Source organism: Melozone crissalis, unplaced genomic scaffold, assembly GCF_028551555.1.
Source record: "Melozone crissalis strain CALT ecotype California unplaced genomic scaffold, PUWL_Pcris_2 ptg000006l_1, whole genome shotgun sequence".
NCBI classification, from domain to species: Eukaryota; Metazoa; Chordata; class Aves; order Passeriformes; family Passerellidae; genus Melozone; species Melozone crissalis.
This window is the reverse complement of record NW_026535784.1, coordinates 9,368,515-9,375,024: the sequence shown is the minus strand read 5'-3', so window position 1 is coordinate 9,375,024 and position 6,510 is coordinate 9,368,515. Positions and strand designations below refer to the sequence as shown.

Sequence of the window (6,510 nt, the reverse complement as noted above, 5' to 3'; positions counted from 1 at the left end):
CTTTCCATGCACATCTGGTTCTTTGTTACTTTTGAAAGAGGTGAATCAAGGTTTGGGTCACATCTGCAGGCTCTATTCTAACAGTAAAATAAAAATAACCATATTTTTTTATGGAAGAAAGAAATTTTCCATGAAAAATGATCTAAGACAAAGATGGGCATTGTTTAGAAACAGAGACTTGGGAGGGACCTTATTGCTGTCCACCAATACCTGGAAGAATATTACAGACAGGTGGGGTTTGGTATTTTCTCCCATGTAACAAGCAATAGGACAAGAGGAAATGGCCTGGAGTTGTGTCAGGTTCTGACATTTCTTCACTTAAAGGGTGGTCAAGCACTGAAACGGGCTGCCAGGGGCAGTGATGGAATCACCATCCCTAAAAGTGTTCCAAAAATGTATGTCTGTGGTGTTTGGGGACGTGGGTAAGGGATGGACTTGGCAGTGGTGGGTTACTCGTTGGACTTGCTGATCTCAGAGGTCTTTTCCCACCCCAACAATTCTGATTCTATGATACTGTGGTGAACATGGCAGTGATAGGTGAGTGGTTGGACCTGATGATGTTAAAGGCCTTTTCCAGCCTAAACAAATCTGTGATTTTGTGGCTCTATGGTACAACCTCTGGCTCTGCGGTACAAGAGCCATGGGAGAAAGCATCACTGCCTCAGGCTGCTCTGTAGCTTCCTGTCTTACATCTGAAAGGCAAAGACTTTGAGACCTAAACACCAGCATGGCCCACAGGGGTTTGGGTCAACAGTTTTTGGTGACGATTCCCTAACAGGACTGTAAGTGGCTCAGTGACCTCAGTGGGACGGAGGGCCCAGGCAGGTGCCTGTGAAGAGTGGCTGTTCAAGAACCAAATATTTTTTGTGTGAAAGGGAAGGTAATGTTTCAATGAAGATGCAGAGGTTTGGAGCTCCATAGTGTGACTCAGGAGCATTCAGGCCTAGCTTCAAAATATCAGTGCACTAGGGAAATACCTTAATAATTGCTGGATGCAGTGGCACAGCTTAGCTCCAAAGAGCTACTTTGTGCTGGACAAAATGGCTCTCAAAGGCACTCAATCACAAGACTTCCCGTTTCTGAATAACAGAAATATTCTCAGCTGAGAAATTTGGTCACTGACAGTATCCTGGCAGCTTGAGAAACAGCCACTTCTCTGTGAATAGTGGGGAATGTAGCATTTGTAGCTCTTCTGTTCAGGAATGAATGGGACTGCTTTCCAGGACACAGTGTAAGGATCTCCTGTAAAAAAAAAAAAGATGTAGTTGCCAAAAACCAGCAAAATTAAAGTGCATATACTCGGAACAGTAATTTTGAAATAGTTTCCTTGGCTCTCACATATGGAGGAATCTAAACTCCATGGTTGCCTGATATTATATTTTTGTTTGTTTGGTTCATTTAAAAAAATTAATTAAATAATTAAAAGTTGGATCATTTGTGGAGACTCTTCGAGACTCTACCTCAGCTTTCTGCCCAGAAAGGTTCAATCCCAAATTTCTCACCTATCCTCCATAGGAGAGGCCCAACAGCTGTGATGCTGGGACATGAGCAGGAGCTGGAGCAGAGTGTGTGGGGTGTGATCTGTTGTTTCTCTGACTGAAGCTGTTCCACTATGCAGAAAAACCTTCACAAGTAAAAAGATCAATCAGGCACCAAGAGAGATATATTTGTACAGCCACCTGGCAGAAGGAAATCTACATACCACCCCTCCACCAGGCTCTTTCTCATGACTTTATGAGAAAAAAACACTGGAAAGTGTATAAAAAATTTCTGATCCTATGATCTTTCTTTTCACTGTTTATTTAATTGGATTGTACATAAGTGCTTTGCATAGGAGGAACCCTTGTCAGAAGTGTGAAACTCTTCCTGCTGAATGGGAAAATGAAAACATGCTCAATACGCTGCTGTATGTGTCTCATAAGCTAAGCTTCAAGTTGATCTTTGATCCTATGAAACACAGAGCTGCTTTTAAAATGTGTCTTAACTGCAAAGTATGAAATAAAAACCAGTTGTTGGTGGCAAAAATTTCTGTGCATCCCTGCTATTACCTACAGAGAAAGAAAGTGCAGGCAGCCTGAGAGACTCCCTGGTAGTCTATGCACAAGTCACAAGTCACAGCACAACCCTTCTAGAAAATCTCAGATAGAAATTAATAATGTCCTTTTTCCCCATCTCTGTCTTGTTCTGGGTCCAGCTGAGGCTTGACTGCTTATACAGCTGAGAAATTCAGGTCTTGGTGCCTTTCTGATTTTGTGCAAAGATTTTATTCAAGCTCTGCTTCATTCCCTAGATTTGAGCCTTCTGTGCTTTACTCACACGCATTTATGGCCGGACAACTCCCAGTACCGAGCAGCAGTACGCAGAGCTTTTTGCAAGGTTAGGAAATGAATCTGAAACTTACAAACCATTGTTTATCTCATCATGTGCATCTTCAGAGAGCCAAGAGCAACCTACACAGGTTGTGAGTTTTAACTCCCAGCTGATGGAAGCAGATTGCTGTTTGGAGCAAGAGAAGCCCAGTGGATGGAGTGCAGCCGAGCCTCCCTGCCCTGCCCCGTGCAGGAGTCACGGACTCTCGCGGCTGTGGCTCCCAGAGTGGCCTCAGTGAGCACAGCATCCTTCATGCCTGGCTAACAAATTCACTTAAAGGAGCACTCACTCAGAGGCTGGCATTTTTTCCCCCCCATTTTGTCAGATGGATGAATGTCACAGCAGCCAAGGACAGATGAAGGTTTGAAATATTATGAACAGAAAGCCTTTCGCTAAGATAATATAAAGTCAATTTTTGCAAGCATATCTCTGAGGAGGAAATAGGCTGGAGATTATAATGAGAATTTTTTCTAGCTGTAAAATTTTGTTAAGATGCAAGCAAAAAAAAGAAAACAAACCATCCACTAAGCCTATCAAATTTAGCTTAGTCCTGAAACTCCAGTGTTTCTTAAGACAATACTACTTGAAATTGCCACATCATTCAATTTTAAGTGATTTGCATACCAAATGCAAAAAAAAAATTATTAACTAGAAACTTCCCCCCTACACCCCTCTGAGACATATGGTGAGACAGCCACAGAAATGATGGATGTAGTGGGTGATTGCTTGCTGAACCAGTGTGTGAGAAACTATGCTAGGAATAATTCATGTCAAGACATGGTCTTAACTAAAAGACGTATTAAAAACAACATCTTGACAGGTTTAATATCTTACATGATACACATAATCTGTGACTTCTAAGGCATGCGATTACCTCTAAACATGATATTTCAGTAGAACTTCAATTTTATTAAAAGATTTCAAGAAATGCTTCATCTAATGTTAAATCATCCTTTCACAAAATAAAGGAAACTTCAAGTCGTTCTGAATTATGGTACGGCCTCATCTTTATCTAATGCTGCTTCAAATCAGTAGTAATTCCCCAGGGAAAGCAGAGTAACGATGGTATGAAATTGGGTGAAAGTCACCCAATAAACAGGACAATGAGGCATTTTGTATGAAAATGCATTTCAAAGTATTAAAAAAAGGATTTAATACTTTTTCATGATGAGAACCCACTGATATCTTTGCTAATACAGCAGATGTATTTCACATGCGTTTGTGTCACCTGTATTTTATTAAAGAGTAAATTTTCAATAACTGAAGTGACAAAAGTTGGATGTTTAGCAATGAGGGAAATCAGATGATGCTAACAAGTAAAACTAGCATTGCTTACTGCTGTGATTAATTTGTGGTTGTTGGGACAGCTATAAGATCAGTAACAGTGGCTTCTAAAGTGACCACTTGGCTGTACCCACCTTGAACAGAGATCCTGGGTGAAGGGACAGAGGATGGAGCTGAGACATACGGACTGCTCCTCACCTAGCATGGGATCCTGGGCACTCCAGCTTTCCCATGTCAGTTCTTGTTTGTCTCACAAGTTGAGAAAGCTGTCCTTGACTGAAGGAATTTTAAAATGTTTTTCACAGTCATTGGCCAATGAAATAAGCTAATAACAAGTAAAGCTTAAAATAAGTAAAGGCTACAAATGTCTTCTATTCCATAGTGGTTTTCATCAAAGGACAGGATTCTCAAGAACTGAAATAAAGAGGGTTGGGATCAGCATGCAGAAGAGCCAAGTAATTAATCTGTGTTTCATACCAGAGGTGTTCAGGTATCTCCGAGGTTAAGTATAAAGAAGATTGTCCTCTTTCACTCTCATCTCTCTAATTTTGTGCATCTACTTGTTTTGAAATTAAATTGGGCCAAACTTAGCAGAAGCTAGATCAAAAAAAAATCTCATGTGTCCTGTAAACCATGGAGTTTAACAGATGCTGACCAGATGGAAACAGACATTTTTTTTTCAAATGATCTAGTATTGTCAGTTGAAAAGTATGCAGTTTTGTGGATTTATAGTGTTGCCCTCTGAAAAATCTTGCTAGTTCTAACCAGTGATGTTTTTATCTTTCCATAAATTAGGCAAAGGCTGAGATTTACCTCACAATGAAAGCATAAAGTATATATATTCCATATATTCCTGAAAACTAAGAAAGTCATCACAGAAGCCCTGCAGTAATATTCAAAATGCCCAGTCTTCTCGTATTGCTATTGTTTATCAGTATGGAAGTCTTGAAATAATAGAATCTGGATCATAAAATGGCATATAAAAATTATTTCTTATCTTTAATATGCCTTTCTATCTGGCAAGTGAAATCCCAGCTCTCTATGTTTTATATGTGAAAGGGTGATTTTTTTTTTCTGCCAATGGCCATCTTGTCAGCAGCTTCTTATTAATTCCTATAATCCTTTTCTTTGATGCCTTCTGACATCAGAACTTGAGGAGTGTACATTTCTGTGCACAAGCAGTTAGACATAGCAATAGAAGAGAACACACGTTTGGTGGCTCTGACAAAGACAATTTATGGCCAATAGCCCCAGCTTTTGAAAAGTCTGACTTATCTGTGAATGAACCCTTAAACTTAACTGATTGTGAAAAAATGTAGAAGACTCCCAAAGATTAGTAACAAGGAATAATGGAAAAGCAACAGGCATCTCAGAGCAATAAATAAATCAATATTTGAAGTTGAATATTATCAGAATATCTATAGATTTCTGAAGAAATCCAGCTTTCTTGAGTAGTCCCCAGCTTGCTCACTGTTATATGACAGAATAGTTAAATACTCGATATTGCAAACTTTGCTAAAATAACCTCTTTGCCCTCATGCAAGAGATGAAAATTATTTCCTTCCAGTTCTCAGAGGGAATTTGGAAATTCAGAAATTAAATTTTAGAATCTGCCTTTATAAGGAAATATCAATATATTGTAACATTTGAGAGGCTAATTCAGTCAAACTACTTTTTTGATGTTTCTCGGGAAAGGCACAAGAATCCTGGTGTTCTGTGGGAGCCCAGAGCTTGAGAACAAGAGGGAGTTGGAGTTCTTGGTTCTCAGCTGGTAAGTGTGTGTGACATTGCCTTGGCTTCTTTCAAGTCCACTGAATAAATCACTTTACACTGCCAAAGTGTCTGACCCTAATTAACCACAGAACAACCTGGGGAGGTGATTAGGCTGTGGGCAGAGAGAAGCACAGAAAAAGGCAAAAGAGCCATGGATAGTAATGAAGAAATTGTTTGTTAGTTGAACCATTGGGAGAGGGGACCAGAATGAGAAATACACTTAGGTTTATGGATGTAAAACAAGGATTAGACAAAAGTTTGCTTCAGCTTTGAATTTCACCTTTAAAATTATTCAGGTTACTACTTCTTCCATATGAAGTAAATTGACGGGTATCTGGTTCAGTAACTTTTCTATTCAAATCTGCAAATTTTATTTTATTTTATTTTATTTTATTTTTGCTCCTCCTGAGCTGAGCAAAATAACATGCAGATGAGATAATTGGATCTCACCAGTGAATTTTAATTCTTTTTGAGTTACCTTGCTGAACACATGAGCAAATGGTAGCACATCTTATAAATCAAAGGCTAATAACCCAAAACAAAAAAGGAGACCCAATTCTCCCAACTGGAGCAGTGAGGCTGATACCTTTTTGTTTAGGACCTTAATAAGCTGAGAAGGTCCATACTTTCAGAGGGAGCTCTCAGTGTGTCAGACAGATTCAACACATCAGTGAATTAATAGGTGAGCTGAATCCAAGCTCAAATAAAATGAGAAATAGAAGTTCAGACAGCAACATCTAAGCAGTGAGAAAGTACCTTCCTATTTTTCCTGTTTCATGTAAGCTTAGAAGACAGGAACAAACAGAAAGAGGTGAAGAAGTAACAAAAGAATGGTAGAAGAGTAATGAGTTCCCTGTTTAATGCACTCAGCAATAGCTTGTAGACAGAAAATTTCTGAGTGCAGTGGATGTATTTCTCTAAAATTAGAAAGGAATAAAAGCAACCCATTGGTTTGGTCCCACAGGATGGGATACAAAGCTGAGGTCCATCAATAAAAATTGAATTAGATTTACAACTCTGCCCTATTACCTAATTATAGCATGCTTGGGGATATATGGTAATTTATCAATAAAGAGAGATCTA

General features: G+C 39.2%; 1 long non-coding RNA gene across 1 annotated transcript; it reads right to left on the bottom strand.

The window, feature by feature from the left end:
* Nucleotides 1-506: 506 nt before the first annotated feature.
* LOC128950673 (uncharacterized) lies at nt 507-5,416 on the bottom strand. The gene is made up of 3 exons (XR_008484384.1): nt 5,327-5,416; nt 1,503-1,624; nt 507-1,242 (listed from the first exon to the last, which is right to left on the bottom strand). It is a non-coding gene; the product is annotated as an uncharacterized LOC128950673 (long non-coding RNA).
* Nucleotides 5,417-6,510: the final 1,094 nt, after the last annotated feature.